Raw genomic sequence first — 25,078 nt, forward strand, 5'->3', positions numbered from 1 at the left:
ACACTTCACTATGAAAAAAAGATTAACAGAAACACTGTCTTCTCGAATGGAGGTGGAAACGACTGGAATAAATCCTATTCCCTTCATTTACACACTTGAACAGCCATATTCTGCAAACCTGTGTTCTTAGCCGTACTGTTTGTGTAAAAAAATAATGACGGTGGGTATACACTTTGATTTTATATCGCGCAAAATATGACGTCAGAGTCGTGATAATTTGTTGCTATTATACAGGGTCGCGTACAAACAGATGCCGCATTTATTATTGTCGCAACACTTTTATTTCTGAAATAAGAATTTTCAAATTTTACGCGTAGTTAGTATGGTCAATCACATCATCAAGTGCCCAATAGGCAACTCTGCGAAGGTGAGCACATATATTTTTTACAACTCTGCAGCACAAGTCTTCATTTATCTCATTGCACAACTACACTACCCTGGCACGCATTTTCACACTGTTCTCTTGTCTCAAAGGGAACAGTTTCTCTTTCAAATATCCGTACACAAAAAAATCACATGGGTTTAAATCTGAATTTGAAGGAGGCCAAAAGAATCCCTCCTGATGGCGCTGCGGGTAACGATGGGACATCACGCGACTGTTGAATATTTCCTGCAGAAAATCCAGTACAGCATTAGCCATCGAGGCGTTGCGCCATCTTGCATAAATCGCTGCATTGTGTTGGAACATTGATGGTAAGAAAATGTGGCACAAAGTCGCTTTCCAACATTGACTTGTATCGGTCTACATTGACAGTCTCATTAAAAAACACTGGTCCAATTAGGTCGTTACTGGATAGTTACCCCACTGTCACTTTCTCCCCATGCATGTTTTTTCTTGAACATGATCACTAAGCGGTTTTTCTCTACCCCAAAATCGAACGTTTTGTGCCTTTCTGTTCCACTGAGGTGGAAATAAGAATCGTCTGAGAACCATGTTTTGAACATTATTTCATCTTTTCCTTCTGCCCATAATGAAAATTCAAGTCTTCCCTGTCTGTTCTGCTCGTTCACTTTGTAAGGGAAGAGCTTGAGATCACTCTGTAAAATTCTTTGCACAGAAAGACGAGATATCCCCATTTCCCTTACCGGCCGCTGGGATGACTTGACTGGACTTTGTTACATGGCGACTCGTAACGTTGCGTTGTTTCCCAGAGAACGAACAATTGGTGCCTGAGGACGTTTACCCTTCCAACAAACTGGCTTCTTCTTCAAATTTTCTCGTGAACCGAGGAACTGTGTTCCTTGGCGGAGCCCAAATCTTCTTTACGTTGCTATGACACATTTCAATTCGGCATAAAAGAAAACTGTCTTAACACGCTGCGGAACAGATAAACGTCCATGCTCGGCCGTGGAGAAACGCTAAATGCGAAACAAGGGACTGGTGATATTGCAGCAACACGACCTCTACCGACATTTCCATGAAACAAAACACCATGGAAGGAAATTGTAATGAAATGTAACTAGAGGTGCAATTTTTATTCGATGTTAAAATGTGTCAACTATTCGTTCGCCACCCTGTAGTTCTTAAATTAATTGCATGACGCGAGTTATTCTGAAATTTTCAGACTTACGTTTTTCAGATGCTGAATTTCTCTGAATTGCAATTTATTGGATGTTATGCTAATCCGTTGTAGTAAGTGGTGATGTTAACAAATGTTTGTGTTAAAATATATTATATATTTTATTGTAATTAAATAGTTTATTATTATTATTTTATTAAAACAAGACTGCCTCTGTAGCCGTATGATTCGCGGTGGAGGAAGACCCCGGTTCGATTCCCGTACCTCCTCGGATTTTTTCTGAGATAGAGAAGTCTGGTACGGGGTCCACTCAAGCCTTGTGGAGTTAAATGAGCAGCTCATTGAATAAAGAGGCAGCGGTGTCACCAGGATTCATCTGCTAGCAATTACGGCAGGAGCGACTGGTGACATGTCAGTCATTTGTCCCCGGATCATAGATCGCTCCTCGTACTGCGTTATAGACAGCAGTCGGCTAGTCGGAACAGGCCTAAGACCTAACCCGTGAGTGATGTTGACTTTACTGCATTAAAAAAAAATTATATACACTATCTGAGCAAAAGTAAGCACTCCGTCTTCAGGCCACAAGTGGCCCATCGGGACCATCCGATCGCCGTGTCATCCTCAGCTGAGGATGCGGATAGGAGAGGCGTGTGGTCAGCACACCGCTGTCTCGGTCGTTATGATGGTTTTCTTTGACCGGAGCCGCTACTATTTGGTCGAGTAGCTCCTCAGTTGGCATCATGAGGCTGAGTGCACCCCGAAAAATGGCAACAGCTCATGGCGGCCCAGATAGTCACCCATCCAAGTGCCGGCCACGCCCGACACCACTTAACTTCGGTGATCTTACGGGAACCGGTGTATCCACTGCGGCAAGGCCGTTGCCTGAGCAAAAGTAAAGCGCCCGAAAGACAAGGCTGGATGTGAAAGTAACTTCGTACACGTACACGCCATCGGCGGGCATGAAACGATTGGAGTTGCAATTATCTGGAGCAGTTACAACGCCCACCAGGTGCATTAGTGTTGTTCGTGTTTAGCGTGTTTACCAGGCAGGGGCGTGAATAGCATCAGGTGTAGAGTGATCACTGTGAAAGACACCTGGATTCCGTGTACTCCTGTAAGACGGAGTTATCAGTACCTGAAAGAGTTTGAAAAGGACCTCACTACGCGTCTCCATTTGACCATTTGGTCAAATCGTGAAGTATCCAGCTTTTCAGTGCTTTCATGATGTGGCAGTGGCCGAATGTTGGACTGTACGAGAAAGTGAGGGCAGCCATACTCGTCGTCGAGGTTCCGGCCGACCATGACTGATCACCAATAGGGAGGATTGCCTTACTGTGCACGAAGCACATCGTAACGCCATCTGCACCTGCCATCCGACAGCAAGTAGCCTCATCCCGCTCCACTGATCGGAGACTATCTGCTGCCATATAAGAGAATTACTGTCCCATAAGTAGGCTGCCGTTAACACCACAGCAAAAACGGCTGCGTCTCGATTGCAGTCATGACTGGAAAATGCAGATGGTTCAGATGGCTCTAAGCACTATGGGACTTAACATCTAAGGTCATCAGTCCCCTAGACTGAGAACTACTTAAACCTAACTAACCTATGGACGTCACACACATCCAAGCCCGAGGCAGGATTCGAACCAGCGACCGTAGCAGCAGCGCAGTTCCGGACTGAAGCGCCTAGAACCGCTCGGCCACAGCGGCCGGCTGGGAAACGCAGACTGCTGATGAACGCGTCGCATGGTGTTCAGCGATGAATCGGGGTTGTGTACTACTCCAGACGACCATCTTCAGCAAGGATGGCGGCGACCTGGTCACACTCTTCCAGTGTTTTGGTGACGTAAGGGGTCTGTTCAAAAAATTCCAGAATTTTGACCACAAAATTTTTCTACGCTTGCCTTTTCCTTATTGTGCATGATCTCCTTAGAAACACTCGCCTCCACAATTGATGCACGTCTCCGAACGCCGTTTCCACTTTCGGAAGTAGTCTTGGTACGCCTCTTGCTGGGTCGCGCGAATCTCCGTCTGACATTTTTCTTTTATCTCGTCTCTAGTTGCAATTCTTCGTCCTTTCAACGGGTTTTTCAACTCTGGAAATAAAAAACTCCGCAGCGACCAGGTCTGGAGAGTACGGAGGATGAGGCAGCGCACTGATTTCGTTTTTTTTTTTTTTTTTTTTTGTGCAAAAGTCACGCACCAACAGGGATGAATGTGCGGGTGCGTTATCGTGATGCAAGAGCCACGAACTGTCTCGCCTCATTTCCTTCGCACATTTTCTCGCAGGCGTCGCAACACGTCGCGATAATACCATCGGTTAACAGTTTGTCGCTATGGCACTAATTCATGATGAACTAATCCTTCAAAGGTGAAGAAAACTATCAGTATAGCTTTGTCATTTGACCAACCTGACAATCTTTTATTGATAATGGAGAACTTTTCCATATCCATTGTGAAGATTGAATCCTGATCTCAACATCATAACCACAGACCCACAGTTTCGTTGACGTTCCTGACATGAACGTCATCGGTAGACGTCGAAGGGCGTCCTCAACAAGGTTCATCTGTATCTTAACCATAGACCCATGTCTCATCACCAGTTATGATTCTCTTAAGGAACATCTCATTCTCATTTGCGTGATTCAAAAGCTCTTCACAGATTGCGAGGTAAAGGTCTTTCTGATCTTGACTCATGAGCCGTGGGATGAACTTCGCGACAACAGGGTGCATTCCAAGATGCTGTGTCACGATTTCATGACATGATCCAACTGAAACGTTACATTATTGTACAATCTCCCATGCAGTCAGTCTTCGATTGGCATGCACAATTTCATTGACGTTCCTGACTTGAGCGTCGTCAGTAGGCATCGAAGGGCATCCTGAATGAGGGCCATCTTTAACTTCCGTCCAGCCCTTTTTAAACTGCGTGAAACATTCGTAACACCAAGTACGGCTTAAGCATTCATCACCGTAGGCTTCCTGCACCTTTCGGCGTGTCCCTGTAAGGTTTTCTTGAGTTTCACGCAAAACTTAACGCAGACGCGTTGCTCCTCTAACTCTGCCATCTCGAAATTCGCAAACTGTGCGACACAACGTCCTACGCAATACAGCACTGAACAATAACGAACATACGAGGGCAGTTCAATAAGTAATGCAACACATTTTTTTTCTCGGCCAATTTTGGTTGAAAAAACCGGAAATTTCTTGTGGAATATTTTCAAACATTCCCGCTTCGTCTCGTATAGTTTCATTGACTTCCGACAGGTGGCAGCGCTGTACGGAGCTGTTAAAATGGCGTCTGTAACGGATGTGCGTTGCAAACAACGGGCAGTGATCGAGTTTCGGGAAAACCAGGGCATCTCAGATATTCATAGGCGCTTGCAGAATGTCTACGGTGATCTGGCAGTGGACAAAAGCACGGTGAGTCGTTGGGCAAAGCGTGTGTCATCGTCGCCGCAAGGTCAAGCAAGACTGTCTGATCTCCCGCGTGCGGGCCGGCCGTGCACAGCTGTGACTCCTGCAATGGCGGAGCGTGCGAACACACTCGTTCGAGATGATCGACGGATCACCATCAAACAACTCAGTGCTAAACTTGACATCTCTGTTGGTAGTGCTGTCACAATTGTTCACCAGTTGGGATATTCAAAGGTGTGTTCCCGCTGGGTCCCTCGTTGTCTAACCGAACACTATAAAGGGCAAAGGAGAACCATCTGTGCGAAATTGCTTGCTCGTCATGTGGCTGAGGGTGACAATTTCTTGTCAAAGATTGTTACAGGCAATGAAACATGGGTTCATCACTTCGAAACTGAAACAAAACGGCAATCAATGGAGTGGCACCACACCCACTCCCCTACCAAGAAAAAGTTTAAAGCCATACCCTCAGCCGGTAAAGTCATGGTTACAGTCTTCTGGGACGCTGAAGGGGTTATTCTGTTCGATGTCCTTCCCCATGGTCAAACGATCAACTCTGAAGTGTATTGTGCTACTCTTCAGAAATTGAAGAAACGACTTCAGCGTGTTCGTAGGCACAAAAATCTGAACGAACTTCTCCTTCTTCATGACAACGCAAGACCTCACACAAGTCTTCGCACCCGAGAGGAGCTCACAAAACTTCAGGAGATTGTTCTTCCTCATGCACCCTACAGCCCCGATCTCGCACCGTCGGATTTCCATATGTTTGGCCCAATGAAGGACGCAATCCGTGGGAGGCACTATGCGGATGATGAAGAAGTTATTGATGCAGTACGACGTTGGCTCCGACATCGACCAGTGGAATGGTACCGTGCAGGCATACAGGCCCTCATTTCAAGGTGGCGTAAGGCCGTAGCATTGAATGGAGATTACGTTGAAAAATAGTGTTGTGTAGCTAAAAGATTGGGGAATAACCTGGTGTATTTCAATGCTGAATAAAACAACCCCTGTTTCAGAAAAAAAATGTGTTGCATTACTTATGGAACTGCCCTCGTACATACAACAATGAAACTTCCGGCAGTTACACAGGCATGTGCAGGGATGCCAACCGCATTTCGCTCAAAAAAACCATTGGTGCGAAATTACGAATGTTCCGGAATTTTTTGAACAGAATTTGCACATCCGTGTTACTCCTGGTTTTATAGTGTGGGAAGCATTCAGGTATGATTTCAGCTGTCGGGTGGAACTTGATGCCACAACGTATGTCATAAATATCCTGCTTTGTAATGTGTTACCTCTCACGTGACAGTATCATGGCGCCATTTTTCAACAGGACAATGCTCATCTACATACGGCACGTCTCTCTATGAATAACACCAGATCTGTCCACGATAGAACATAGTAGGGTTAGCTCGGACGTCATTCCGTCCCAATGCTAGTAAACAGGATATCAAGGGCCAGGCAGCCTACACAACCGAATCGCATACAAGCCGGGCAGAGGGGGTACAACGTCATGATGAATCGACGCTTACTGCCAAGTTCTTTGAAAATTTGGGTTTTGTAATCACTGGTATAACATCACATATCCTCTCAACCCGTGACGTTTCTTCTATTATTATTAAATTCGTATGCCTCTGTGGCGCGTTAAAAGTGGGGTTAACGGCCGAGAGGCAAAGTTGATCGTGTAGAGACCGTTACATACCGTCTGTGTCAATTCTCATCCCCCTCCCCCCTTCCTCTCCGAGTAGCCTCCAAAACAGCAGCGCAGAATTTTTTTGCGTTTTGCTTGGGTAGCGAACTGAGTTTTAATTTATGGGTATCGGTCATCACCTTGAGTTAACGGTGCACGACCACTACAAGGAAACTCTTGTAGTTCACGATAGCGACTGATTGTTGGAAATACGTGTATGGTGTACAATTCGGCAGGCAACTTCATGTGCTGACAACGTTTCTTGTTATAAAGAAAGCCGCGAACCGTCTAGCTTGAAATGAATCTCCGGACATGCTGACAGACTGAACTGTGTTCGCAAACCGCGTTGTCCCGTTCACGATTTGGGACTGTTAAGCGCCTCTACAGTGCTGCACATCCAATGACTTGTCCTCAGAAGAGACGTTACTTGTCATGTTAAAGGGAATTACATCGAAGGGCATATCCACATGTTTAAATATGAACTTTTACTAAGCTGATTATCTTGATGTTCGTATCGTTGTCTTCTTTGGAGGCATAATAACATCCGCAAATTTTCTTCTAGTACGTAAGAAAGTTACCTAATCAAAGGATCGTAAAAATCGGGTAAAAATCGAAATACTAAAAAAGTAAAATATACTACTGGCCATTAAAATTGCTACACCAAGAAGAAATGCAGATGATAAACGGGAATTCATTGGACAAATATATTATACTAGAACTGACATGTGATTACATTTTCACGCAGTTTGGGTGCACAGATTCTGAGAAATCAGTACCCAGAACAACCACCTCTGACCGTAATAACGGCCTTGATACGACTGGGCATTGAGGCAAACAGAGCTTGGATGGCGTGTACAGGCACAGCTGCCCACGCAGCTTCAACACGATACCACACTTCATCAAGAGTAGTGACTGGCGTATTGTGACGAGCCAGTTGCTCGGCCACCATTGACCAGACGTTTTCAATTAGTGAGAAATCTGGAGAATGTGCTGGCTAGGGCAGCAGTCGAACATTTTCTGTATCCAGAAAGGCCCGTACAGGACCTGCAACATGCAGTCGTGCATTATCGTGCTGAAATGTAAGGTTTCGCAGGGATCGAATGAAGGGTACAGCAACAGGTCGTAACACATCTGAAATGTAACGTCCACTGTTCAAAGTGCCGTCAGTGCGAACAAGAGATGACCGAGACGTGTAACCAGTCTGACGGCACCCCATCCACACGCTGGGTGATATGCCAGTATGACGATGATGAATACACGCTTCCAACGTGCTTTCACTGCGATGTCACCAAACACAGATTCGACCATCATGACGCTGTAAACAGAACCTGGATTCATCCGAAAAAAATGACGTAAGAAATGAATGTAGGACGTACGGAGAATGTATCCGTTAGGACAATGCGGCGAAATGTGGCGTCAAGGACTAATGGCTCTAAGCACTATGAGACTTAATATTTGAGGTCATCAGTCCCCTAGACTTCTACATCTACATCTACATCTACATGGATACTCTGCAAATCACGTTTAAGTGTCTGGCAGAGGGTTCATCGAACCACCTTCACAATTCTCTATTATTCCAATCTCGTATAGCGCGCGGAAAGAATGAACACTTATATCTTTCCGTATGAGCTCTGATTTCCCTCATTTTATCGTGGTGATCGTTCCGCCCTATGTAGGTCGGTGTCAACAAAATATTTTCGCATTCGGAGGAGAAAGTTGGTGATTGGAATTTCGTGACAAGATTCCGTCGCAACGAAAAACGCCTTTCTTCTAATGATTTCCAGCCCAAATCCTCAATCATTTTTGTGACACTCTCTCCCATATTTCGCGATAATACAAAACGTGCTGCCTTTCTTTGAACTTTTTCGACGTACTCCGTCAGTCCTACCTGGCAAGGATCCCACACCGCGCAGCAGTATTCTAAAAGAGGACGGACAAGCGTAGTGTAGGCAGTCTCCTTAGTAGGTATGTTACATTTTCTAAGTGTCCTGGCAATAAAACGCAGCCTTTGGTTAGCCTTCCCAACAACATTTTCTATGTGTTCTTTCCAATTTAAGTTGTTCGTAATTGTAATACCTAGGTATTTAGTTGAATTTACGGCTTTTAGATTAGACTGATTTATCGTGTAACCGAAGTTTAACGAGTTCCTTTTAGTACTCATGTGGCTGACCTCACACTTTTCGTTATTTACGGTCAACTGCCACTTTTCGCACCATTCCGATATTTCTTCTAAATTGTTTTGCAGTTTGTTTTGGTCTTCTGATGACTTTATTAGTCGATAAACGACAGTGGCATCTGCAAACAACCGAAGACGGCTGCTCAGATTGTCTCCCAAATCGTTTTTATAGACAAGGAACAGCAAAGGGTCTATGACACTACCTTGGGGAACGCCAGAAATCACTTCTGTTTTACTCGATGACTTACCGTCAATTACTACGAACTGTGACCTCTCTGACAGGAAATCACAGATCCAGTCATATAACTGAGACGATATTCCATAAGCACGCAATTTTAGTACGAGCCGCTTGTGCGGTACAGTGTCAAAAGCCTTCCGGAAATCATGAATACGGAGTCGATCTGAAATCCCTTATCAGTAGAACTCAGCACTTCATGTGAATAAAGAGCTAGTTGTGTTTCAGAGGAACGATGTTTTCTAAACCAATGTTGACTGTGTGTCAATAGACCGTTTCCTTCGGGATAATTCATAATGTTCGAACACAATATATGTTGCAAAATCCTGCTGCATATCGACGTTAACGATATGGGCCTGTAATTTAGTGGATTACTCCTACTGCCTTTCTTGAATATTGGTGTGACCTGTGCAACTTTCCAGTCTTTGGGTACGGATCTTTCGTGGAACGAACGGTTGTATATGATTGTTAAGTAAGGAAATCACACACATCAATGACCGAGGCAGGATTCGAACCTGCGACCGTAGCAGCAGCGCGGTTCCGGACTGAAGCGCCTAGAACCGCTCGGTCACACCGGCTGGCAGGCGTCAAGGGGCTATAGTAGCAGACGACCAACGCTAGCGCCTTTGGTAACAGCACGATATCGCCTGTAATGCCTCCCCTGGGCTCGTGGCCATATCGGTTCAGCCCTACACCACTGTAAAACCGTCGCCTGGTCAGACGAGTACCTATTCAGTTGGTAAGAGCTGATGATAGAGTTCGAGTGTGGCGCAGACCCCACGAAGCCATGGACCCAAGTTGTCAACCAGGCGTTGTGCAAGCTGTTGGTGGTTCCTTAATGGTGTGGGCTGTGTTTGCATGGAATGGACTGGGTTCTCTGGATGTTCGGTTACTTGGAGACCACTTTCAACCATTCTTGGAAGTCATGTTTCCAAACAAGGATGGAATTCTATGGATGATAATACCCCTTGTCACCGTGCCACAGCTGTTCACGGCTGATTTAAAGAAATTCTAGACAGCTCGAGCGAATGGTTTAGCCACCCAGATCGCCCAACAGAATCCCACCGAACATTTATGGGACATAACTGAGAGGTCAATTGGTGCGCAAAATCCGGCACTGGCAACACTTCCGAAATTATGGACGGTAGTAGCGGCAGCATGGCTCAATACTTCTGCAGGGGACTTCCAACGACTGGTTGAGTCCATGCCACGTCTAGTACTGCACTACGCCAACAAAATGAGACCCGACATGACATTTGGAGGTATTCCATGACTTTTGCCACCACTGTGTGTATCATAGCAATGCTGGTGTTTGTTCTTTCGGACCTGTCCATCTTCATCAGAGGCAACCGCTGGTACATGTTCAGCGAAATTAATAAACTAGAATTTGAAGAATTCTGTGTTAATGTTTCAACTTTGTTTCAAATACACGGAATATACATACCTCTGAACGTGAAATAATTAATATTTACGAACACAGTTCTTACATGAAGTTTTTTCTTTAAACGAAGATGTCGATACCCGCTGGTATCGCAGGGTTCCTAATGTATAATTGGTTTAATTATGTCGTAAGATACAATTTACTGAACTGCACTGACAAAGCAGGTTTATTTTTATTTCATTACACCGATGTCCTTACGTAGCCATTTCCTGTGGGCAAATGAATTTTCAGAACGAGGTATTCAATTAAAAAAATACAAACTTGGAGAGGAGGTACTGGCGTAATTGAAGCTGTGAGGACGGGGCGTGCGTCGTGCTTGGGTAGCTCAGTGGTAGAGCACTTGCCCGCGAAAGGCAAAGGTCCCGAGTTCGAGTCTCGGTCCGACACACAATTTTAATCTGCCAGGAAGTTTCACAAACTATGCAATTGACGAGATTGGTGCAAACCTTTTTTCAGCAGTTTGTATTGGAAACCTTGACCAGACGAAATGCGTGTCTGGCGACGAGAAAATATTTTCTCAAGGAAACATAGCGGTTGGCCAGTGCTGACATTTTTCAGTTTACTCACGGCGAAATGAATCTTCATATAATTCGCTTCGAGCACTGCAATGTACATCCATTACAGCTGCATGATTCAACAACACAAGCTACTCGCGTCTCTACTTCTCTCATTATCTCGAGCGATTTCCTATATATCACTTACAAGGCAGCGAAAAACTAATGCAAAACACTTTACTCAAAAAAATCTAGAATCCAACGGCCTAACAGTTTTTTTTCCTAGTCCTCTTTCCTGGACCATACTGAAATACTGAGGTACAATCGTCACCTCAGTCTTTCGGGTCATCTGTATCAATGTGGGATAAACGAAAAGCAGCGCTACTGATTATTTTGGAAATGTCCTGAGTACGTACGATATTTTGGAGAGATTTGGTGTTTCACCCAGGACACTTGTGCTCAATTGGCAATCATTAAAGCTTCTCTATAACCTCTCTCTTACCATTCCCCCCTCCCCTCCCCTCCCTACCGGCTTCTTGGTGATGAAAATTTGTTCTACCAACGGAATACAAACCGGCTATGACTGAAGGCCATTGCATTAACTCATCTTAGACGTGTTTAGGACTTGTGCAGTTCGCAGGAATGTTAAATAAATGCTCTGATTTGTAAGCCGACTACTTGCAGAGTCTTAAGCCTCGAACTATACACGAGCTTCGAAAATTACCAGAAGGACTATTACAAGGATTTTCATTCTTGTTTCACTGAGATCTACTTTGGTACGACTTTCCTAACGTTTATACTCTTAGTGAAGGTATTTTATTTACTCTATAATCCTAACGTATATAACAAATAACACTTTGAAACAGTGCCTTATGTAGCCCTATAAGGACAGTAAAATGTTTCTTATGTAAACCAACACAGTTTCGTATCACAATCATTTATCGTTCGCTCGATGAATGGAACATGGAAATAATAGTCAGGCTAACGAAATGTATATCCATGAGTTAGTCGTCAGAAGTACTTTGTCTAGTGCTTAGAAAATCAAAATGTTTGTCACATTCTGGGTGTATACTATCCTATTCTTGACGCTGTTTCTTTAAACCAATTGGTTTGTCTTGGTGCATTTTCTCTTCAATTTCAATATAAGCATCAGATTTCCCCTGATCTGTTTCACTGCTTCCTTCTGCATCTGCATTGTTATTTTCAAAGTCGTACGCTTCGTTTATTTACGCTGGCCAATATCGTCAGTGACCATGAAGCGACAATTAATAGACTGTGTCACAATATTCCACTATACACAATTGTTTGTAAACTATCTGATCTTAAGTATACAGGAACTTATCAGCGGACGTTAATATGAAGTGTGTCCACCCTTCACCTTTGTGGGTATTTGAACTTTGTTGGGGACGCCTTCAGTGAGATGTCTCAGTGTCTGCGGAGGAATGGCAGTCCATTATTCTACAAGGAGCAAAACAAGAGGAAAAACTGATGTTGGTAGATGGAGACTGGGGCGAAATAGACGTTATAAATCAACTCAGAGTTGTTCCATTGTGTTCACGTCGAGACTCATGTCGGGCCAATCGATTTCAGGACTGTTATTGTCCACAAACGACAGTCTCACAGATGCTGCTTTATGACAAGATGTATTGCCATATTGACATAAACAGTCATCATCTCCCATCTGTTGCTCTACTTCATGCAGTCACAATGCTGTAAAACATGTTTCTGTCCTTCCGCATTTATCGTTTTCGTAATCGCAATAAAGGGTCCTCACCCTAACCACGAACCCCCACCACCACCACTTCCTACGTACTTTATTTTTGGCACACGGCAGGTAATGTTCTCCAGCTATTCGCCAAATCCAAATCCTTCCACCGGACTGGTACAAGGTATGGCGTGATTCATCACTCCAAATCGCTCGTTTCCAGTCACACACTGTCCAGTGGCGTCTCTGTTTACACCACATCAAGCGTCGCTTCGCACTGACCGCAGTTATGCTTGGTTTATGAGGAGCTGCTCGACCACTGGACCCCATTTTTTTAGGTCCCTGTGCACAGTCACTGAACTGCTGGCAGCATTTTGAGACTCACGGGTGATTCCTCCTGCTTATTTCACGCGATATTTACAACTATCCTCCACAATGCTGGACGGTCCTTGTTCGTCAAGACATGAAGTCTGATGTTCTTCCTTCCGCTGTGGTTGTTCCTTCGCGTTCGCATTTCACAATCGTATCTCCAGCAGTCAACTTGGGCAGCTTTAGAAGGGTTTCAAATGGTTCAAATGGATCTGAACACTGTGGGACTTAACAAAAATGGTTCAAATGGCTCTGACCACTATGGGACTTAACATCTGTGGTCATCAGTCCCCTAGAACTACTTAAACCTAACTAACCTAAGGACATCACACAACACCCAGTCATCACGAGGCAGAGGAAATACCTGACCCCACCGGGGACTTAACATCTGAGGTCATTAGTCCCCTATAACTTAGAACTACTTAAACCTAACTAACCTAAGGACATCACATACATCCATGCCCGAGGCAGGATTCGAACCTGCGACCGTAGCAGTCGCGCGGTTCCGGACTGAAGCGCCTAGAACCGCTCGGCCACCGCGGCCGGGTAGAAGGGTTTAAATGTCCCTCAAGGATTTGTTACTCAGGTGACAACCAATGACTTGCCCATGTTCGAAGTCACTGAGCTCTCCTGAGTGACCCATTCCGTTGTTACTACGACTCCACTCACAACCCAACACATATTTGGCCCGGTCACTACCAATGGACCACCGTGTATACTGGTGCGTCCCGCTCTCGAAGCATGTAACAGTCATTTTACCGCCCCAATATCGAAATCTTAACTGCCACAACTGGAGAGCTGATGTTTTTTGTGAGGTCCGCAAGCGAATTAAACAGGACATTGACTGTGGACACTACCCAGCATACAGGCATCCTTAGTGTCTGAACTTACTGTCATTAAGGTTTACTGTCGATAAAATGGAACAGCTGAGGCTGAATGCCTTAATGTGTAGGTTTTAGCGCTACTTATTCGCTAATGGGTAATGCTGAAATACGCTGAAGAGACAAAGAAACTGGTACATCTGCTCAGTTTATAAAGGGCCCCCGCGAGCACGCAGAAGTGCCGCAACACGACGTGGCATGGACTCGACTAATGCCTGAAGTAGTGCTGGAGGGAACTGACATCATGAATCCTGCACCGCTGCCCATAAACCCGTAAGAGAACGAAGGTGTGGAGATCTCTTCTGAACAGCACGTTGCTAGGCATCCCAGATATGCTCAATAACGTTCATTTCTGGAGAGTGTGGTGGCCAGCGTAAGTGTTTAAACTCAGAAAAGTGTTCCTGGAGCGACGTTGTGAGGTGTCGCTGGAATTGCCCAAGCCCGTCGGAATGCACAATGGACACGAATGGATGCAGGTGATTAGACAGAATGCTTGCGTACGTGTCACGTGTCAGAGTCGTATCTAGATGAATCAGGGGTCCCTTATCACTCCAACTGTACACGCCCCACACCATTACAGAGCCTCCACCAGCCTGAACAGTCCGTTCTGATATGCAGGGTCCATGAATTCATGAGGTTATCTCCATAGCTGTACATGTCCATCCGCTCGATACAATTTGAAACGAGACTCGTCTGACCAGGCAACATGTTTCCAATCATCAACAGTGTTGAGGAGCCCAGGCGAGGCGTAAAGCTTTGTATCGTGCAGTCATCAAGGGTACACGAGTGGACCTTCGTCTCCGAAAGCCCATATCGATGATGTTTCGTTGAATGATTCGCGCGCTGACGCTTGTTAATGGCCCAGCATTGAAATCTGCTACAATTTGCAGAAGGCTTGACCTTCTGTCACATTGAACGATTCTCTTCAGTCGTCCATGGTCCCGTTCTTGAAGGATCTTTTCCCAGTCGCAGCGATGTTTTACCCTATTCTTGAAATTCACGGTACACTCGTGAAATGGTCGTGCGGGAAAATACCCACTTCATCGCGTCCTCGGAGATGCTGTGTCCCATTGCTCGTGCGCCTAATATAACACCACGTTCAAACTCACTTAAATTTTGATAAGTTGTCATTGTAGCAGCAGTAAACGATCTAACAACTGCGCCAGACACGTGTTGTCCTATATATTTGCGTTCCCGACCGCAGCGCCGTATTCTGCCTGTTTGCGTATCTCTGTATTGGAGTACGCATGCATATACCAGTTTCTTTGGCGCTTCAGGGTATATGCTCCACCGTTCGGTGTTCTTACGGAAGGAGGAAAGAGGGCCTGGCTGCGCCCCCACTTCTCGTCCGGGCCTAACCTTTAATGCTTACCCGCTCCACGGTCGAGAGAGAGAGGGAGATAACCCAAAAGCCGACGCACGGATGGCGATATGTAAACTACCGCCCCCGCATTTGCGTTATCGAAGCTTTCCCCGACTTGGCGGGTGACTGCTTAAAGTCCTCCTTCCATTAGTTGTCTTTCAGGACGGGACCCGAGTAAATAAAAGCGGCAAACGGGCTGATAGCCGGCGTGTCATAAAGCAGACACAGTCATTAATTGTGGCGGGTCAACAAAGGGAGCGAGGGTACCATTAGCTTCACCGCCAGGTCGAACTCCGAGGACGATGGCAAGGCCAGTGTTTCGTATACAAAATTCCATCATCATTGATGAAAACGTAACGGAGTTTTACAGGGGCTCATCCAAAAAAAAAAAAAAAATAAACGATATGACCGAAGACAAAAGGGAAGTAAATACGAACAATGACATGACACGGATTTAGGGGAGTGGAAGGCACTAGAGGTTTACTGAATGCCAGGAGAAACTTTTAAAAATAATTATTTCACATCAGTAACGCAATCAAGAATCGGACATTGCTGCACGGCTGTACTGTGATGTATCGTATCACTTAATTCTGAGGAAAAAGATTAACTCTCGAAAAATTGTCTACAAAAATAAATTCTGTTTTAAATTTTATATAGAAGATCAATTAACAAAAACTTCCCTTCATAAAAAAATTTCATACGCTGTTAACTGTCTTACTAGGCTTTTACAAAAATGGTTCAAATGGCTCTGAGCACTACGGGACTTAACAGCTGTGGTCATCAGTCCCCTAGAACTTAGAACTACTTAAACCTACCTAACCCAAGGACATCACACACATCCATGCCCGAGGCAGGATTCGAACCTGCGACCGTAGCAGTCGCACGGTTCCGGACTGCGCGCCTAGAACCGCGAGACCACTGCGGCCGGCTAGGCTTTTACAGATCACAGTGAGCTTCGACCTGCGGTGGTCTAAACACACTAATTTCACAATAAGGCAGGGAATTTATAAAGCTTTTCTTGCGATTACTCATTTAAAAGCCATATAAAATATGCACACAACTATTACCTTCAACCTAATCATTAAAAGCAATTTACTTCTTAAGCACCATCCATGCCTTTGATCGGCCTGTTTCTCAAAACTTCAGACAACGTTACTCTTTTCCTGTGACTTTACACGAACAAGGCAGCAAAACTGGACAGGAGGAGGAAGAGATTAGTGTTTAACGTCCCGTCGACAACGAGGTCATTAGAGACGGAGCACAAGTTCGGATTAGGGAAGAACCATCCCGGCATTTGCCTGAAGTGCTCTAGGGAAATTACGGAAAACGTAAATCGGGATGGCCGGACGCGGGATTGAACCGTCGTCCTCCGGAATGCGAGTCCAGTGTGCTAATCATTGGGCCACCTCGCTCGGTTAAAAAAAAAAATAATAAATCGTAAACTGGACATTGTATCTATTGTATTGTATGTTAACCGGGGACCTAGAAACGACGGAGAGGCTCAGTCCCCGCCGTAGCCGCAGTGGTCCGCAACCCCACGACGACTACCGCAGTCCACTTCACCGCTCCGCCGCCCCACACCGAACCCAGGGTTATTCTGCGGTTCGGCCCCCGGTGGACCCCCAGGGAACGTCTCACACCAGCCGAGTGTAACCCCTATGTTTGCGTGGTAGAGTAATGGTGGTGTACGTGTACGTGCAGAACTTGTTTGCGCAGCAATCGCCGACATAGTGTAACTGAGGCGGAATAAGGGGAACCAGCCCGCATTCGCCGAAGCGGATGGAAAACCGCCTAAAAACCATCCACAGACTGGCCGGTTCACCGGACCTCGACACAAATCCGCCGGGCTGATTCGTGCCGGGGACCAGGCGCTGCTTCCCGCCCGGAAAGCCGTGCGTTAGACCGCACGGCCAACCGGACGGGCAAAAGCAATTTACTTCTTAAGTACTACCCATGCCTTTGACCGGCCTGTTTCTCAAAACTTCAGACAACGTTACTCTTTTTCTGTGACTTTACACGAACAAGTCAGGAAAACTGGACAGGAGGAGGTGGAGATTAGTGTTTAACGTCCCGTCGACAACTAGGTCATCAGAGACGGAGCACAAGCTCGGATTAGGGAAGGATGGGGAAAGAAATCGGCCGTGCCCTTTCAAAGGAATTTGCCTGAAGTGATCTAGGTAAGGCGATGACATCTCGGTCGGCGAAAGATTCAAGTCCAGGAAGTGAAGCGTTTTCACAATGAACGATAGCTAGCGTAAACCAACCACTACCAGAATTTCCAGTAGCGACGTCCACAGTAAAATTAACTCTGCAGCCACGGAAGAATATCGGCCCATTTAATATAACTGCTTGGGCTGTTCCATTTCCTCCAAGTTTATTCTCGAGGCTAATAATATGTTTGTAGACAGGCGTGCGGTGGCGGCGTTGACGATACGCACGTCGATGGGGCTTAGTGCTTCAATGCTGTTGCAGATAGAGCTCACAGCGAAATGGTTCCGCTGGCGTGCACTGCCCGCTTATATAGAGAGGGCTCAAGGATGCAACAAATGGATAAAAATTTACTATACTGAGTGCCAAGACACTGATTTAGCAACTGCATGATGTATTGTATACTGGCACGGTGGGGGGGGTTTATGGGGTGTGCTAACCCAACGTCACCCCGCTCGGAAAAAATAAAAAATAAAAATAAAAAATTAAAAAAATTTAAAAAACTGGACATAGTTTATGAAATTACTAATCGTCAGCTACCTTAGGACAAGAGACCTATTTCCTTGACAGTCAGATTCTACATGTATTGAATAGAACTGTAGTACACTTCAGTTATGTTAGCGAGCACGATCACATGGCGAAAGCGTCGCTTCACTGGCCTTTAAATCTGCCGATCCGCCAGATTCACGTACCGTCTGTCTTAGCACGTTGCCGAACATCAGCTACACGTTCCCGTGTCATCGCTGATTCCTTGTAAAAACACGCACTGTGATACAGGGTAGTCGAGCAGCATCTGACGGATACAGCTTTATTCCCCGCGCGGTCCGCCTAGCCACCAGCTGCAGAGTCCACCGCACCCTTGCTGCGTGTTGTCAGCGAGTAGCGGTAGCGTACTGCTCGGCCCGGTGCGTCCTCGCGTAGTCACCACAGCTATTCGCAGACAGCCTCGCTACGCTCGTGCTCCCCGCTCTGTTCACAGCTCTGCTCTCCAACTCAGCTCCCTCTCTACAACAGACTTCGATAATTTAGACCAGCTGCTCGGCGTATGCCTCTTAAAAATAGCCGAAATACTACGACTCGACCCTGATCTGACAGGATCGATACTTTCACACGGCTCAAAACACTCTTTCGTGCTTCATTATTTCTCGCAGTACATATCGACATCTACATCGGTACTCTGCGAACCACTGTCAAGTGCATGATAGGGGGGCGCTTCTCATTGCACCAGTTATTGCGGCTTCCCCATGTTCCAGTCCTGGCCGGAGCGCGAGATGAACGATTGCTTTAACCGCCTCTATGTGTGCTATAATTAGTCTAACTTCGTTTTCGTGATCCCTACCAGGGCGATACGGAGAGAACTTAAGTGCGAGTGGCGTCCAATAAGTAATGCGGCACATTTTTTATGAAATCAGTCTAGGAAAGGCCGGCGCTCCCTGGAAACGATGCCCGTGAGGGCATCCGTCAGTCCTTCCACCATCGGACAAAGTAAAGTCTGAGAACACATTGATTTTACTGAAGACTCCAGTATACCATATTATTTTTCACGGTAAGTGATGATAGCCAAAACAGTTGCAGGATAAAGATTTATTAAAATTCTTGACCAAGGTTTCGGTATATAAAAATATACCTTCACCAGAAGTAAAATATCTAAAATTACATCCTGCAACGGAGAATAATAAAACAATTGAACCAAAGGCGTGTCCATAATCATGTTGTATAAATGGAGATGATGTCTTAACTACTGACGACGCCTTTGCCACAATTGTTTTATTATTCTCGATTGCAGGATGTAATTTTAGATATTTTACTTCGGATGAAGGTATATTTGTGTATATACCGAAACCTTGGTCAAGAATTTTAATAAATCTTTATCCTGCAACTGCTTTGGCTGTCGTCCTTTACCGTGAAGAATTTCAACAGTTGTTGTTTCAGCCATGTTTAAAATCTTGACATATTATTCCCCTCTCTTTTGGCTACAAAACCGTATTTTTCAACATAATCTCCCTTCAATAAGACAGCTTTACCCCACGTAACTGGGAGGTCCTATACGTCCGGACGGTACCATTCTACTTGTCGACGTCGGAGTCAACGTCTTGCTACATCAATAACCTCCAGATCATCCACGTAACGCACAAGCAATTTCGCACAGATGGTCCTTCGTTACACTTTCTGATCTGCTGTTAGGCCGGTATTACACTATCATATTTCTTTGTTCAGTATCTTTGTCAAAGAAATTTGATGTTGTAATAGGGAACTTTGTCAAATGTCGTCAAATATTTGATCAAATCTAGGGCCTCGCTGTAGATTTGATCAAAGAAGTCGCTTGTCTTCTATTCACTGCAATGTGACATGTTACCACTTGGAGCGCTAGCATCGCTGTAGCGTTCTGTCATCTGTAGTGTTTTTATAAACATTGCCGGTAAATATTGTTGTGTACCGACAACTACAGAATTAAGAGAGATGTATGAAGCTTTTCAACGTGAAGCACCCTGAATACAAAAATAGATTAAGAAGATTGGAGACCTGACCTAACCTAACCTAACTCTCTCCTGTAACAAGGATTCGGAGTGTTACTGTGAGCCTGTCTTCTGCAGATATAGTAGTTCTAAAGTGAGTATTGTGCTTTGTGATCTGAGGATACACTTCACTGAGCACATACAGAAATATATGCTCATCCATTCTTAAGTAGGCCTAACTGATGTACGACTTGATGTCCTCCACTATAGCTGCCAACTGCCGGCCGAGGTGGCCGAGCGATTCTAGGCGCTACACTCTGGAACCGCAAGACCGCTACGGTCGCAGGTTCGAATCCTGCCTTGGGTATGGATGTGTGTGATGTCCTTAGGTTAGTTAGGTTTAAGTAGTTCTAAGTTATAGGGGACTGATGACCTCAGCAGTTAAGTCCCATGGTGCTCAGAGCCATTTGATCCATTTGACCCACTATAAGCTCACGTAACAAGTTTTGTTGAATGTTTTTGTCTGTCATCGTAAAACCCATGGCTTCACCCAGGTACGTTTCCTTTTTTTCCCCCGCTTCTCTTCCGCATGTGCGCACAGTTCAATTGTGGTACATGCAACTGCTGCAGTTAATAACAAGTTTTTGCTGTCAGCCATCTTGAACTTTGACGAAAAATATGATCTGTAATACCCCTTTTTAGCGCCACGTCAAAGATCTTAGTCAAATATATATATGACGAATATTTGATCACATCTTTGATCAGATCTTTGACAGAGAAATTTGATAGTGTAATATCGGCCTTAGGCAGTGATAAAACCCAGCAGGGACGAGTGTGTCAGCCCTACCAACAGACACATCCAGTTACGCAGCGAGATGTTTGATTGTGATCCGTCCGTCTCCTCGATTGAGAATGTCTGCATGTTCCAGTATTGCAGGAGTCACAACTGTATGCGGCCGGCCGACACGCGGGATATTGGACAGGTTTACGCGACCTTATGGTGATGAACACGGACGCCTCTCTCAGCGACTCATCGTGCTTTTATTCAGTACCAGGTCCCCATAGACATTCTGCAAGCGCCTGTGAATATCTGCGATCTTCTGTGCTTCCGCCAAAAGAAACTCAGTGACAGATTTCAGCTTGGAACGCATCACTGCAACAAACGCCATTTTGAAAGCTACGTATAACGTCGCCTCTACATCTACATCTACATTGATACTCCGCAAGCCACCCAACGGTGTGTGGCGGAGGGCACTTTACGTGCCACTGTCATTACCTCCCTTTCCTGTTCCAGTCGCGTATCGTTCGCGGGAAGAACGACTGTCTGAAAGCCTCCGTGCGCGCTCTAATCTCTCTAATTTTACATTCGTGATCTCCTCGGGAGGTATAAGTAGGGGGAAGCAATATATTCGATACCTCATCCAGAAACGCACCCTCTCGAAACCTGGCGAGCAAGCTACACCGCGATGCAGAGCGCCTCTCTTGCAGAGTCTGCCACTTGAGTTTATTAAACATCTCCGTAACGCTATCACGGTTACCAAATAACCCTGTGACGAAACGCGCCGCTCTTCTTTGGATCTTCTCTATCTCCTCCGTCAGACCGATCTGGTACGGATCCGACACTGATGAGCAATACTCAAGTATAGGTCGAACGAGTGTTTTGTAAACCACCTCCTTTGTTGATGGACTACATTTTCTAAGCACTCTCCCAATGAATCTCAACCTGGTACCCGCCTTACCAACAATTAATTTTATATGATCATTCCACTTCAAAACGTTCCGCACGCATACTCCCAGATATTTTACATAAGTAACTGCTACCAGTGTTTGTTCCGCTATCATATAATCATACAATAAAGGATCCTTCTTTCTATGTATTCGCAATACATTACGTTTGTCCATGTTAAGGGTCAGTTGCCACTCCCTGCACCAAGTACCTATCCGCTGCAGATCATCCTGCATTTCGCTACAATTTTCTAATGCTGCAACTTCTCTGTATACTACAGCATCATCCGCGAAAAGCCGCATGGAACTTCCGACACTATCTACTAAGTCATTTATATATATTGTGAAAAGCAATGGTCCCATAACACTCCCCTGTGGCACGCCAGAGGTTACTTTAACGTCTGTAGACGTCTCTCCATTGATAACAACATGCTGTGTTCTGTTTGCTAGAAACTCTTCAATCCAGCCACACAGCTGGTCTGATATTCCGTAGGCTCTTACTTTGTTTATCAGGCGACAGTGTCGGAACCTTATGAAACTATATGATCTGAAGCGGGAATACACCACGATGTTCTACAATAAATTCTGGCCGGGAAAATAATGTGTTGCGTTGCTTATTGAAAGCTCCTTGGTATATCCTGGATTCTTCACTTAAAGCCACATCTTGAAACTCTGTAAGGAAGCTTCCGCGTTATAGTTTGCGTTCACGTGTTTCATCGTCTCCGTGATGCCCTCCCGTGGGCCAAATAAACTTGTGATCATTCGTGCTGCCCTTCTTTTTGTTTGTTAAATATCCTCCGCTAGTCCTTTTTGGTACGGGTGCCATTTGAATGGGGTGACCAGACGTCCAGGGACATGTCCTCCTTTTTAGCTCCTTGTCCGGGGTCCGGGCGGATTTTTACGGTGTTCGGCTTTTTCGCAAAGTTGAGCGTAATACAGTTAAATTCACAATTCGTCCGTTCTATTGCTCTTCTCTTAAATACTTTAACTATTGGCGCAACCTTCGTGATAAACACGCACAAAGGCGGTGTTCGTAGGTGGCACCAGGATCGTCGATGTTATCGTTGATCAACCTATAAGCGAATGCAAATATCAGTTATTTAAAATTTTCCTAAAAAATATTGTTCAAGTAATCAACTCCTGACCACCACTAACAATTAACTACTAGTTTTACCGGTAATTCCCGGCAGTCATGTGACTTGTCCAAAGCTGACGGATGGTATCCTCATCTGCAGTTGACCCGTTTGATGTGTCCTCATTTTTTCTTCCTTTGCCCTCGTTTTTGAAGCTGTTTGTCTTCCTTTTTAAACAATTGCATCTGGTCACCCTACATTTGAACAATATTCTAGGATGGGTCACAGGAGAGTTTTGTAACTGATATTTTTGTGGACTGAGTGCTTCATCCTAGTATGCACCTACTAATGAACCTATTTGATTTTTCCACTTTATATCTCTACAAAATGTTACATTTGCATGAGTTGACTGATTGCAATTGTGACTCATTGATACTGTAATCAATATGTTATCTGTATATTTAAAGCAAGTTGCCATCATTTGCATCACGCTGACGATCATCATTGTCTGCTTTCCACACATGTCCTTGGCAATGATTTGTTCGGGGGTTTGTCCCCTACACTGGAAAACTTTCAAAAATGGTTCAAGTTACTCTGGGACTTAGCTGCTGAGGACATCAGTCCCCTAGACTTAGAACTACTTAAACCTAACTAACCTAAAGCCAGCACACACGTCCATGCCCGAGGCAGGATTCGAAACTGCGACCGTAGCGGCAGTGCGGTTCCGGACTGAAGCGCCCAGAACCGCACGGCCACAATGGGTCAGCTGGGAAACTTTAACGCGTGGTTTTAGGGGATGGGGGAAATTGGGCAAATTTTTTCGCGTTTATGTTCGCCGGTCTGGAAGCTCCAGACCCACCAAGCCTATGTATTGTCTCCACTCATCTCTCTTTTTCATTTCCACTGTCCCCTCTCACTTTCCTCCTACTGCTACTGTTTCAGTCCGTCTCTCTTTCTCTTTTACTGTGACTGTTTCTCATTGACTTTCACTGTCTCTTCTCTCTTTGGCTCTCACTGCTGTTGTCTTCATCCATCTCTCTTTCTCTTTCACTGCCACTTTCTCTCTCCCACCATCACTATCTCCTCTCTTTTTTTTTTCTCCCACTGGCAGTCTCTTGTCTTCCACCGTCACTGTCTCTCTGTTATCCTCTTTTAGCACAAAAAAGCGCGAATACGTACGCAGGTCAAATTTTTTTGTGAAGAAGGTGGAATCAGGATTGAGGCAGCTGGTTCCTCACTTTTCTGTCACTCTCTCTTAACCTTCCACCGGTCGCGCCAATATCTGTTAAATGAGCGATCATGCGTTGCAGAGAAAACAACGCGTCGTTTTGCTTCAATTATTGGTCTTATTGTGTACTAAATGTGTTAATTACCTATTTTAACCGTTTTATGTTCAAAATGGAATGTGTTTTGGGTATATAATTGTATTATATTTTTATGATATAAAATGCAAAAAGAAAAGAAAAATGTATACTTGTGTCAGCAAGTTTATCAAACTTCCTTCTTCCCTGCTATGTTGTGCTATAATCAAACCGAAGGCTCCTCAAAATTAGTGGAAACCTCCGAGACTACACGCCGCTCTCAGATGTGTTATTCCCGTCCCATCCTGTGCCATCCTGCACAATTACCATTCGTTCCTTTATCAACCCGATTCAAATAAGGATAGCGATAGCGGTCAATAGATCAGTACAATCTCAGAGTCGCACATACATTAGGCAAAAGTTTTCGATTTTTAAATTAGTATGTCGTAGAACTTCATCAGTCATGTTTACATTGAAAAGTTTCGAAAGTACAGCAAAGGGAGATTCAGAATCCCTTACCATTGTTCTAGCGCCAGGCAAAGCTTTTACTACTTTTTGCCTTAATTTTTGAAGATTTAGATAGACTTGATATGCACCATTTCGCAACTTCATCCTTCCCCATATAAAAATCTTCAGTCCCTGTTTTATCATCGTCCTCTTCATCAATATACTCAGTTTCAGTTTCAGAATCGTGGTCAGCATTTATTGTTTCCTCCTCACTCAAATCGGAATCGTTTTCCTCAAAATTTCGAGTTGATTCATGTTGAGCTCTTTTTTCATTCTCTTCTTGAAAAGTCTAGGAATATCTTCAAGTTTTACTGGGCTCCACCTAATAAAAACATTCCAAATGTGTATATTCTACTCACTGACTTCAGAAAAATAATAATAATTGTACTTATTTGTTTATGTAATGTTCCCATAAGGTTATTAACCATCATTCAAGCTGTTGGGTAGAACAGATCCTGGATGATGGTTAATAACTGAAACCGGTAGATTACTAACGGGACAAAAAACAGCATATGGTTAC

General features: G+C 44.8%; 1 protein-coding gene and 1 pseudogene across 1 annotated transcript in view; one reads left to right on the forward strand and one right to left on the reverse strand.

Annotated features, from left to right (window-relative positions):
* LOC126473136 (integrin alpha-PS2-like) overlaps window positions 1-25,078 on the forward strand; it is a 775,755-nt gene that overhangs the window by 658,160 nt on the left and 92,517 nt on the right. The window lies entirely within an intron of this gene.
* On the reverse strand, window positions 2,286-2,403 carry LOC126475834 (5S ribosomal RNA; annotated as a pseudogene).

This window comes from Schistocerca serialis, chromosome 4, assembly GCF_023864345.2.
Source record: "Schistocerca serialis cubense isolate TAMUIC-IGC-003099 chromosome 4, iqSchSeri2.2, whole genome shotgun sequence".
Classification (NCBI taxonomy): Eukaryota; Metazoa; Arthropoda; class Insecta; order Orthoptera; family Acrididae; genus Schistocerca; species Schistocerca serialis.